Here is a 13,198-nt window from a genome sequence, read left to right as displayed (position 1 = left end):
TGCTCCTTTTTGGCATTTCTAATAGCTTTAATTATCATTACAAAGATGAGATTTTAGTTGGTAATTCTGTTCTTTCGCACATTGCTTTATGATATCTGTATGCATATTCATGGTGGGTTTTGTTTCTCATTTGCTGCTTGGGTGATCATGTGAACCATGCCAGCTATGGTCCCGTCTATTTATTATTCAGCAATCACTGGATTTGTTCCCCTCCTTACAGCTCCATTTGGGGTCCCTAGGTCTCTGTGTGAGAACTTATTGTTACTAACAAAAGTGTTTAATCTAGCTGAGAATGGTTCGTAATTGAAATGTGTATGATGACCTTGAGAGGGCTTTGACACCGGCTGGCATTCAAGTTGTGTATTTGACCTTCAGTTCAGGAAAAAGTTACAGGAATCGGTAAGAAATAATTTCCCTTGTATCCAAAAGCAAAACGATTTATTTATCTAGTATAGGATTATCTGTGCATATGTATATCCAGGGTGTGTTATGTGTAGAGCAGGTGTGTGACATGTTGTCAGGTTCTGTGCTCGGCCAGTCAGCTTCATGCAACACTATAAAAATAGCCTGTTTAATTTTCTGAGACAGAGCTAAAGTACAAGCCTGAATAGTGTTTGGATGTTTGGTTAAGAAATGACAGTTTAATTTCATTGCTTACATTACTAGAATAACTGCATTTCATCATTTAATACTCCTCACTAATCTACTTGGTTATATATATATATATCCCCTCTGCCTTCACCAGACCAACCTCATCACCATCTATTGCTGACATCACATCACTGTGGCCATATCCCTTCCATGGGCCGATGGATTTTCCATAGGCACTGTAGATTCATGCTGACCACTGTCTTCCTGCTGTGCCACTTGGCTTTCCTCTTTGTCAATTTTTGCTGCACGGGTAGAAGCCAATGCTTGGTCCTTTTTCCAGCCCATGTAGCTGCCCGAGCCATGCAGAGATGCACACCACTAGCCACTGATTAGACACTGATTTCAGGCACCTCTTGACAGTTGGCCTTATACGTGTTTCATCTTATGAACTCTTTGCCATGATGCAAGTACTACATTAAATAGCTCAGTAAAAGAAGTAGAGTTGTCCAAACCTTTTATTCAGTTCAAAATATGCCCAACACCATTTTGATTTTCAAGAGGTATACTCTGATGTAGCCTGTTGATGAAACATGACTCATGTTGGTTGTGGGGCTCTCTGTGCAAGTTAAGTAAAACCTTTTGCCTTTAAAATGTGAAAAATGTTAAAGAATGACAAAATAGTCAAGTAATTAAATAAATATATAAGACCGATGAAGATTTGGGTTGTCAATTACAGTCTTGTTAGAATGGAAGCTCAGAAATAATACTTTGATACAAAAAAAAATAGAGGAAGCTCCATTTTCAGCAAAAGAGCTTTTTGCTGTTGTAAGGAAATTTACACAAGTGTATATGCAAAAACAGATGATTTCTTCTAATGGTATCTGTCTTAAAGTACAGAAGGTAGTTTCTCAATTTGAAAATAATCCTCTTCCAGTAGAAATATGTAAGCTGGTAAATGAATCACAGTTTTGGTCTTAGTTTTCAGTGGTTTCAGTGTCTAAAAAAAATTCTGATGTCAACAATTCTTTTTGTAGATTAGACAGTGTTCACCCTTTTATAGTGAAAGCTTTGAAAGTTCCTTTTTTGTCTTATACTCATGTGGTCAATGCATCTTTAAACAAAGGTGTTATGCCATCTGCATTGAAAGGTTGCAGCAGTTAATTAATCCTTTGATCAAAAATTCTAAACTAGACCACACAAAGATTTATAACTATCATCCTATTTTCTCATTGCCTTTTTTTGCAGAAATAGTTGAGCAAGTTGCGTTTGAGTAATTAGATGAGTATCTTCAAGAACAGAAAATTTTTAGATCAACATCAGTTTGGCTTTAGAAAAGAACATGGTCTGGAAATGTTGTTGATCTCTCTATTGAATGGTATTAAGACCAGTTTTGACAAAGGGACAAAGTTCCTTTTGATTACTTTGGACATTTCTGCAGCTTTTGACACCATTAATCTCAATATTTTACTATGTTACAATCGATAGGTGTGACCATAATGTATTATGTTGGTTTCGCTCCTCCTTATCAGGTAGGGAGGTATTATGTTTTCAGTGATTTAGAGAAATCTGAGTTTGTTCCATGTTCAACTGGAGTCCCTTCGGGCTCCTGTTTGTCTGCAGTTCTATTCAATATTTTTCTTATACCACTATGCATGTTGAAATGTCTTGGAGTGCAGTATAAGTTGTATGCTGATGACATCCAATTTTTATTGCCAGTTGAAGTTTCTTTTGAGGACACTTTCAAAATTGAGATTGTGTCATATGAAAATCACTCAATGGATGGAAGGTAATCAGTTAAAATTTAAACATTTCAAAAAACTCAGATTCTCTTTTTTTTGTCAGTTTTATTGGTATTGATTGCCCCACAGTGTTTAGATCGATTCAGCTGAAATTCCAGTACTGAGAGAAATTAGAAATTTGGGTGTTCAACTTGATACAACTTTGTCAATGAAGAAACAAGGTCAGAATATGATCTCAAAGGTCTAAAATAGTTAGACGTATTAGAACTTTTGTTACAGAAGATTATTTTTGAAAGGTTGTTCAATCAGTGGTTTGTCCTTTGATAGTCTACTGCAATGACCCTTTTATTGGCATTGCGAGTAGTTCATTGAGAGCATTGCAAGATACTCAGAACTCTATAGCAAGAGTTATCTCAGGTCACACTATGATCATATTACTCCCATTTTGAAGTCCCTGCATTGGCTTCCTATTAGGTTTCATATTGAGTTTAAAATTGTAATTTTGTTTTTTTTAAAGTATTGAATGGCTGTAATTCCCCAACACTTGATTCCACTGTAAGATGTTATCAACCTTTACACTCTTTGAGATCTTCCCCATAACAGCTGCTTGATGTTCCATCATTTAGGCATAGATCTTCCATTTTCTTTACATTAAAGGCCCTAAGTTATGGAGCACTTTACCTGTTGAGTTTCACTCTGTGCAGAATATTGCTCAGTTTAAGTAAGAATTAGAAACCCATATGTTCAAGCATATGAGTTTTTAGATTACGTTTATGCTGTTTTAATTTTGGTAGTGTATGACTCTGTATTAGTGCTGATTTTTGTGTTGTTTGGTATGTATTGTTATACATTATTTTGCATGTATTTTTGTTGTCCACTTAGAATGTCTCAGATATAGCAGGTGAGAGAGTTTTTTTTTTAATTATTATTAAACACTGTATTTTAATTTCTTATACCATCTGCAAGCCCAAAATCTATCAAAGCAATATACATTCAGGTATAGTAGATATTTTTCTGTCCCTCAAGTGCTCACAATCTAAGTTTGTACCTGAGGCAGTGGAGGGTCAGTGACTTGCCCAAGATCACAAGGAGCTGTAGTGGGTTTTGAACCAGATTTCACTGGTTCTCAGCCTGCTGCTGTAACTATAGGCTTCTCCTCCACCCCCATTTCTCCACCTTGATCCTTTCTGACCAATACTTTAGAGAAACAAAACAAACAAACAACAAAACAAAAAACCCTACAAAGAGAAACATACACAATATATTTTCTGTTTCTGAACTTGTTAGTCTTCAAATTATGTATCTATGCCATCTTATAATCGAGAGAGCCCCCCCCCCCCCCCCCACACACACACATTTTTGAGATTCTTAACTGTAGGGTATAAAGCATGCCAAACAATCTTCTAGTTAATGAATAACAAAACATACTGGAGGGGTAAAGAGTAAAAGCAATCAAATGTGGCTTGTATAGTACCTGTAATAGCACAGAAAAATATCGCAAAACGGAGGAACCAAAAAATCATCATAAGCTTCAAAGGAGTGGGATGCAGGTTTCAAACGTTTAGCCAGTTACCTTTATCAGTGTAGTGAGAACGGAAAGCAACTCAGCACTCTGGGAAGTAGGTTGACTGACTTTGACGTTTGGTGAAGCTAGCAGCTGAAAAATGGAGGTTTGCTTAGAAAAATACTTTGGAGGCCTCGGTGGAAAGGGAATTCTACTCCTACAGCTGCTCTAGCCATCTCTTGCTTCAATTCTCTGTCCTATTTTGATTGTAATTCGGCTGCTGTTAGTATGTGAACTGCTTTGATTGTGCCCACTGAAAGGCGGTATAATATGCAACTAATAAATATTCAATAGGTATATGGTAACAGTACAAGATGGCCAGCAAGTAAAGAGGTGTTAAGCATCTCGGGCATGAATTTCCTTTGATAAGTGTGGCATGAAAGCCCTGCGATTTCAGGATACCTACTGATATCAGCACGCTCGAATTTCTTCAGCACTGTTTTTTTTTTTTTTTCAGGCAGTCTAACTCAGTCCGCTAGTGCAAAGTTCTTGGTGTTGACAGAGGTGGATCTAGTCATAAGTGTGATGGAGTAGAGGAGAAGCATAATGGTTAGATTGGTGGGGGCAGAGCCAGGGAAATCATGTCCCCTGATGCTTGTGTCACTTAACCCTCCATTGCCTCAGCAACATGAACTGCTCACAGAGAACAAGTATCCCGGATGTACCCATCAGAAATAGGATAGCCTTAGCCTCACTTCCTCCTTTCTGTCTACTGGTTGGAAGAGAGCAGCACTTCTTACTTGTGCGCCTCATCTACTGTCTTCAATTTTAATGTTTGAATGTGTGGGGTTTTGTAGTCTCACGAGAGAGTCACTGCCCCATAGGTACAGGCATCTGAGTGAAGCCAGCAGAATAAGGCGCACACAGGTAAAACGTACTGCTCCCTTTCTGTGTCCTGTTGATGATCATGCAGAATTTAGTTGGGTGTGCCACAGGGGGGAGGAAAAGGCTAAGGAGTACTGTTCTAGTGTATCTGCCTTTTGACGCCTTTTCTCTTTCCCCACTGGGCCTAATCAAGGTCAGAATGGGGAATCAGTGTATGTGCTTCACACAGCATAGTTCTGAAGTGTAAAAAAGATGAATTTCCTCCTCCTAGACAGTTCTAATGCAGGTTCTGCTCACAGCATAGCTCAGTCCTCCGGTCCTGGTGCAGCAGTTGTCACAGACAGAGTAAGAAGGAAAAGAGAGGGAATCTGCTTATCAGCTCTATTTTTCTCTAAGAGACATAATTTCCTTTGGCTTTCTCATACCTCCCTTCCATAGAAAGGTTGAACTCGTAGGATACAACTGTGCTTTTCTTTGGCATGGGTTAAGACTATAGGGTCCTTTTACTAAGGTGCGCTGAAAAGTGGCCTCCGGTAGTGTAGGCACGTGTTTTGGGCACACGCAGAATCATTTTTCAGCACACCTTCAAAAAAAATGCCGTTTAAAAATGTTTGCCGAAAATGGACGTTCGTCAAAATGAAAATTGCTGCGTGTCCATTTTGGGTCTGAGACCTTACCGCCAGCCGTTGACCCTAGGGGTAAAGTCTCATTCAGTAACCGGGCAGTAATGACCTAAGCGCGTCAAATGCCACTTGGTGTGCATCCGAAAATAAAAATTATTTTTTGGACGCACATATTGGACGTGCGCCAAAAATGAAATTACCGCAAGAGCCACATGGTAGCTGGGCGGTAACTCCATTTTGGCGCATGTTGGGTGCACGTAGAAGCTTACGCGGCTTAGTAAAAGGGACCCTATGTATTTTCCCTCCCTACTAAATGAATTCTATGCAGAACCAGCCCCCTGCATCTGTTCTACGCGCTCTCTCTGCAAGCCCAGATAAAAGCTTATTCCAAAACTTCCAAACGTTTCTTAAATAAAAGCAGGTGCCCACCGGTCCAAAATCGCAAGCAGACACTCCAGAACAGTGCATCTCAACACTGTCCTGGAGGCACACCTAGCCAGTCAGGTTGTCAGGATTTCCATAATTAAAATGCATGACAGAGGTTTGCATATAGTGGATCTCCTGCATATGAAAATCTCTCTCATGCATATTCATTGTGGTAGTTCTGAAAACCCTACTCTAGAATATAGGGTCACTATAGTTGGTACGTACAATACCAGCCTAATGGGTTCCGTGCAGGTCATCTGATCCCTGTGGAGGACTGAGGGCAATGTCTTTATTTTTGTCTGACTGCCTGCTGTGTTAGTGGTTACAACTGCAGTTAACCCTTGACTGACAGAAACACTGGTCATCCCCCCCCCCCCCCCCCCCCCAAATGTGGATTTTTTTTTCTGTAAAATTGAATCAATACTGCATTACAGCGCAGTCATTACTAAGGAGAGTTAATGCAGGAAAGAGGTAGGATTATGTAAGAAAACTTATTAGTATGCTTACCTACCAATAAGATTTAAGTACAACAAAAAAATCAATCATTGATAATTTATTTTGTCTTCTTGTCCAGATGCAACATTTCTTTTCTGTGTAACTAAGCTGCAAGACAAGGTATTCAGGGTTATTACTTTCTTGGCATTTGACTGTTATATTGAAAGCACTTATGGATCTGCCATTTAAACTAAAGTTGATAAGGTGCCTGAAAAGTAGACAGTTGATAGATAGATATATAATTAGGCATTTTCTTAACCAAACTGAGGGGATATCCTTTATAACTCATGGCAGCTGATAATCCTAGTATGACATTGTGGATTCAGTCTCCCTTTATTTTTGTAATCATTTTTTTAGTATGCTCATTTCAGGGTGGCAGGTGAACTGAAGAATTTCTCTACATCTTCTTTCATACAGTTCATTAAGTTCAGTATTTTGTTCTTGAGGTTAATAATTTTGTTTTTCATTAACCCAGGCATGCTTTATGCCCTGCAGTTGAGAATACGAGAAAGCTGAAAAATGTACTTTCTGAATTTTAACATGGCTTTGACATATTTGAACAAGACTAGTTCAGAAAGAAAAAATGATCAATGAGGCCCACTTTCTCCTCTTATTAGTAGTGGTGAAGTAGGCAGGGCTGGGAGGAGGCACCAGTGGTTGAATCAGGGGACAGCTATAGCCAGGTACAGCACTGTATCATAGAGTCTTTTAAAAAGAAGTCCATAAAACACTGTGCCAGGGGTGACCTGTCCGTTTGGCATCTCCCTCATTCCCACATTTACCTTATTTTTTTTATTTTCCAAAAGGTGGCAGCGATTTCCATAGGCTGCCCTTTGCGGTGCCACCGGCACCAGACTCTTCATTGTACTGTGTCCTACCTACCTTTGAGGAAACAGGAAGTTGTGTTAAGAGGTGGGCCGCAATAGGAAGAAGAGGCCGGTGCCAAAGGCAGGGCAGCCTATGAGCATCGCTGCCACTGCCATCTTTTGGAAAAGAAAAAAATAAGGTAAACGGGAAGGGGGAGAGTGCCACTGGAGGCTTCCTCCTCAGTTGACCTAATAGGAATCTCACCCTACTGTAGTTTTACCAAACTCCAACTGATTCCCAAACCAGTTATTCTTCTGTACTTCAAGTATCTCAATATTAAAATAGAAGTAAAAATACCTCAGCAGCTCTCATGATTTCTTAATAAGGAGGAAACCATGGAAGAACCTTACATTTAGCCAGCACCATCATCATCTTTTCTTTTTTTTTTTTTTTTTTTTAACATATATTCCACTCATGCAATATGTATCACTTATACTTTAAATATTAATATAAATAGTGAATCATGTTCCCATATGTTCATAAACCAATATTATAACATGGTTCAGTTTTCTTTAAACATGAGCCTCATAACTAAATCACTTAGCTTTATAGACCACTGCTCTCAAGCTCAATGGAGCTGTCTGTTTCACCGGCAATGGCTTCCTCGGGAGCAAAAACTGTCCACGCTATATTAATCGACTGGAGAGCTGAGTTTTAATTCTCTAAAAGAATAAAAGGGAAGGGAAATGGGACTTGATATACCACCTTTCCGAGTTTTTTTGCAACTACATTCAAAGCAGTTTACATATATTCAGGTACTTATTTTGTACCAGGGGCAATGGAGGGTTAAGTGACTTGCCCAGAGTCACAAGGAGCTGCAGTGGGAATCAAACTCAGTTCCCCAGGATCAAAGTTCACTGCACTAACCACTAGGCTACTCCTCCGCTCAAAATATTGTTCGAGAAACAGCAAATGGAGATAAGCTCTTATCGGATGCTTTTTCATCACTGCATTCAAGGATGGATGGGTTTTGCTCCCGAGGAAGCCATTGTTTGTGAAACGACAGCTCTGTTGAGCTTCAGATCAGTAGTCTATAAAGCTAAGTGATTTAGTTATGAGGCTCATGTTTAATGAAAACTGAACCGTGTTATAATAATTGTTTATGAACACTCATTGCACGTCTTAAGTGACATCACTGGTAAACCGAAAACTCTGTCAGCTGTCATTTATGTGTGAAAATTCTTTAAAAATATAGATATTTTAGTGTGATTATATAGATGTTTCCATTTTCCACAACAAAAGATGAATATGGAGCTAGTTATGGCTAGGGATAGTGGATAGACTGGAAATCCATTGTGGTCTACCTACGCAGGTTAAAATCCTGCTGTCTATGGGGACTGGTCATTCATCTGTAGAGTGGGAATTACCAGTACTTATAGTCAGAGCAGTGGGCTGAGGCCCACAGAAGTCTGATTCAAATTTCACTGCAGCTGCTTATAACCTTGGACAAGTTGCTTAACCCTCCTTTGCCTCTGGTGCAAACTTTATTTTATTGGGATTTATTAACCTCCTTTATGAAGAGATTCACCCAAGGCAGTGTACAGAAGGTACAGTTTAACAAAACTTAGTTTTGTTAACAACGTAATAATAAAACCGACCAAATATAAACCTAAATGCAGCAACTTAGAACCTAATAGTGCACCATGAAGCACTATCAAAAGTATATACCTGTAACAGCACTGAAATTCAAATAACATAGATGTAATACAATGTCAGTATAATACTAATGAAACACCTAAAGCACGCATGAGAACATTCAAATAACATAGATATGATTCTAATGTTTTTCTACAACATAGCTTACCATGTAGCTGAGGGGCCAAGTGCAGATATATAGATGGGAGCAAGATTGGTGGTACAGAGTCAACTGGGATAAATAGATGGGTGGTTAAACTCAAGGCGACTTAGATTGTGAGCCTTCCAGGGACTGGAAAATATTTACAGTATCTGAAGGTAACTTGCCTTGAGCTAGGACCGAAAAGGGTGAAAGCTAAATCCAAACTCTTTACAAAACACTACAGAGTATGTTTACATGATGAGATGAGTACTGTGTGCTCAGCAATCAATTTTTTAAAGAATTCCTGAAGATGGTATTAAAGGATGAGTAAAACTGGACTCTTAATTTTTGTTTTTGTTCTTGTCAAGATTTTCTTTTCAAAATGGAGACAGTTGTGATAGCCATCTCTGAACAGCCATAGTTGGGTACAGGAGTTCGGGTTTATGCTTTCCTGTTTTGCCTTTTGCTTGATTGGAAGGACTATTGTGATTACTTTTCAAACTCTTCCTTCCCTCAGCTTAGGTTGCACTATTAGCTTTTGAGATTTTTTTTTTTTCGAAGGATAAAATATAGATGGGGGACTTCTTCATATTCTTAGGTCATCCTGCTTGCCCATTCTTTAACTGCAGCCTGACAATTCTGCTTGTCATTTGATTGAATGTGTGCTACTTGCTTACTTTATGCAAAATGTAGCATAAGAAATAGAGGAAAGGCACTTCTACATTCCAAGGTATCTAAAAGAGGATTGGAGTTTTGCCAGCAAAGAACACAAGTTAAACATTTTTGCAAGCCAATTAATCTAAGGAGAGAGCCTCTCAAGGAATGTCATAGTTACCAAGCTACGTAGAAACAGAGCAAACAGATAAACCATACAGCCTATTTTGCCTGTCAGTCCATCCCAACTATTAAGCTGTACAATCTCTTCATCTCCCTTAGAGAATCCTCTGTGCTCGTCCCATGGTTTCACTGGGAGTTTGTTCCATGCATCCAGCACCCTGCCCATGAAGAATTATTCCTGCAACTGTCCCCTTTCACTTCCATTCAGCGCTTCCTTTCCATTCAGAGGGCTGCTTCCTGTGTGTTTTTGCCACAGAAGTATTTAAATATCTCTATCATATCTCCCTTCCCTCCTTTCTTCCAAAATATGCACAGTAAGATATTTCTGACCCCATCTGCTTATAAGACCACTGACCATTTTAATAGTCACCCTCTGGACTAATTCCATCCTGTTTATATGTTTTTGAAAATATGGCTTCCAGAAAAGTACACAACTCCAAATGAGGTCAGACAGACTTAAACCAGAGGTTCTATCACTTTCTTTTCATGTTAGCCATTGCTCTCTCTGTGCAAACAAGTATCCTTCTGGCTTTTGCTATCATCTTTTTTTTTTTTTTTTTGCCTGTTTGGCCACCTTAAGATAATCAGATAGTTAACCCTCCAGGTCCTGCACTTCTTTTGTGCACCACTATACTGTACCACTCCTTTGGGTTTTTTTCAACTCAAATGTATGACCCTGCATTTATATATTTTTTTTTAGCATTAAAACTTAGCTGTCCAATTCTAGATAGCTGTTCAAACTTCACCATATCCCTCCTCATGTTGTCACCACCTTCCAGATATCTACTCTATGGCAGATTTAGTATCGTGCGCAAAGAGGCAAACCTTACCAGAGAGCCCTTCCACAGTACCGCTTACAAAAATGGCCCCTCTGCTTCCATAGGATGGTGTTATCCAATTTTCTCCTTTCTAAAGGGAAGGGAAAGGGAAATGGGACTTCTGAGGTTTGTAACAACTACATTCAAAGCGGTTTGCATATATTCAGGTACTTATTTTGTACCAGGGGCAATGGGGGGTTAAGTGACTTGCCCATAGTCACAAGGAGCTGCAGTGGGAATCGAATTCAGTTCCCCAGGATCAAAGTCCACTGAACTAACCACTAGGCTACTCCTCCACACACAACAAGGAAGGTTTGTTTTTTCATGACTAATTTAAAAAGCTGGTTTCTGAACTTAACTTCTGGACTCATGCTGTGCAGTATGTGGAAGCTCTGAATTCAGTATGATATGGAGTGACCCAAAGTCTCATTAAGAGATCCTTACAAGCTTTAATCCTGTTGCAAGCAACAGCAGCAATGGAGATTATCCCCCAAATTCTGTATGGTTCTTGAAATTGCACAGGCAAATTTGGGCACATACCCAATTTTCATGCATAATTTAATTGAATAATGAGCCAATTGTAATTGAGTGCTAATAATCAATTAGCACTAATTGGCATTGAAGTTTATACACATAGTTTGTCACGAAGATCTGCGTGTAAATTTTATGTGAGACTTGAAAAAGTGGATGTGGTCATTGGAGGATCGGGGGCATTTCTACAATTTATGCACGTTTAGCCTGTTATTTTTCAGTGCTATTTATAGAATTTTATCCTATATTCATAATTGTGTGCAAAACTTTAATACACTTAATTCTTTTGATTACATTATCTTAAAACGCTAAACATTCAATTACAGGAGCCTTTATGTGGGGGAGGGAGGAGGACAAGATGATTTCTCAAAGGAGTCTGACTCCCCTTTGTCAGAATTTTTACTTATTTATTTATTGGGATTTATTAACTGCTTTTAAGAAGAGATCACCCAAGGTGGTATACAGCAGGTACAGTTTAACATAAAACTTGTTAGCAGTATAATAGTAGTAAAAATGACAAAATTTAAACAAATACAATAAATGAGGTAAACTTAAGAACAGCAAACTAGAACCTAATAGGACTACCATGAAACAGTATAAAAATATATGCATTTAACAGTTGTGAAATTCAAATAACAGATGTTTCAGCATAATACTGAACCATCTAGGGAGGTTCCCCAGGACTGGACTTGATCAAATATACACAACATTTACACACTTTATATCCAAGCAAACAACAATCAGTGCTTAAAAGGTTGTTCAAAAATTAGCAAAATCAACTTTTCGCCTTTCTCATTTACAATATGAGGATTAGATTTTCAGAACTGCACTATTGGCCATATTTACCACAGTTCCCGTTTGGTTAGGGTGGTGGACTTTGGTCCTGGGGAACTGAGGAACTGAGTTTGATTCCCGGCACAGGCAGCTCCTTGTGACTCTGGGCAAGTCACTTAACCCTCCATTGCCCCGTGTAAGCCGCATTGAGCCTGCCATGAGTGGGAAAGCGTGGGGTACAAATGTAACAAAATAAATATAATACAGTCTACTACCATTGAGGTGCGATAACACGCATCATTCCTAATAGACAACATAAGTATGAAACAGGAAAGAGTTGAGAACTTTTCACTAGTAGGTTCATTCCACTATAATTAAAGAGCATGCTCAAAAGAAAAAGGGCTGAGGAGACAGCGACAAACAATATCTACCAGACAAAATGGAACAAATCCAGCTCCCAGGTAATAGAGGCACAACACTTTGTTTTCTTTATTTTTTTTTTTGTGTGTGTGTATGTTGTATATATGTGTATACGTAATGCATTTGATACACACACACACACTCTAACTGAATGTAAAACACTTGATTATAATGGACAAATTATATAAATTAAGATAAATGATTAAAATAAAGATCAAGCAATCTTTAGTGTGTGGAAGCAGTCTTTGCCTGGCCTGGAAACCGTTGAAATGTGCTTGGCTGTGGACGACTCGTGTACAAGATTTTCTTTGACAAGCAAGTACAAGAGGCATATATTCTTTTTAGGGTAATGGAAACCACACAGATTTTCACTTGAATTAAATGTAAACTAATTCTTCTGAAATGATTTCACATGCAGCTGCTGATATAAATAGATCTAAAATTTCTGCTGCCCAGCCTAACAGCATGTGGGTCAAGAGAGAGGTAACCAAGACCACCTATGAACTGAAGCTAGTGAGCATGCATATCTCTCTCATACATATTCATTAGGGATATCTTGAAAACCTGGCTAATTTGCAGCCCTTTGAGGACTGAGCTTGGACACGCCTGCATTAACTAATCATTGTCATATTACAGAGAGCATTCAGAAGTTCTGATACTATTTATAGAGCTAACAAAACATGATGCAGGGCTAGAGCTTGGGAGACCACACTACAGCTACATATTTGTTTGCTTATCGAATTTGATAAACCACCTTTACTAAGGTGGTGTACAGACCAAAATTTAGAATTAAAAAAAAAAAGAGGAAAGGAACTAAAAATCACAAAGGAAAGAGGGTTCAGGGAGAAAAGAGCGGTTTGCTAGAGTGCTAAGTCGCAAACTCAGCTAAGCCCCCAAAGGCAAGACCAAAA

The 13,198-nt window shown here is 38.8% G+C and overlaps 1 protein-coding gene across 1 annotated transcript in view; it reads left to right on the top strand.

The window, feature by feature from the left end:
• Window positions 1-13,198, top strand: part of PLXNB2 (plexin B2) — a 519,469-nt gene that overhangs the window by 259,734 nt on the left and 246,537 nt on the right. The window lies entirely within an intron of this gene.

Source organism: Microcaecilia unicolor, chromosome 10 (assembly GCF_901765095.1).
Source record: "Microcaecilia unicolor chromosome 10, aMicUni1.1, whole genome shotgun sequence".
NCBI lineage: Eukaryota > Metazoa > Chordata > Amphibia > Gymnophiona > Siphonopidae > Microcaecilia > Microcaecilia unicolor.
The sequence above is the reverse complement of the archived record's forward strand: the minus strand, read 5'-3'. Positions and strand labels throughout refer to the sequence as shown.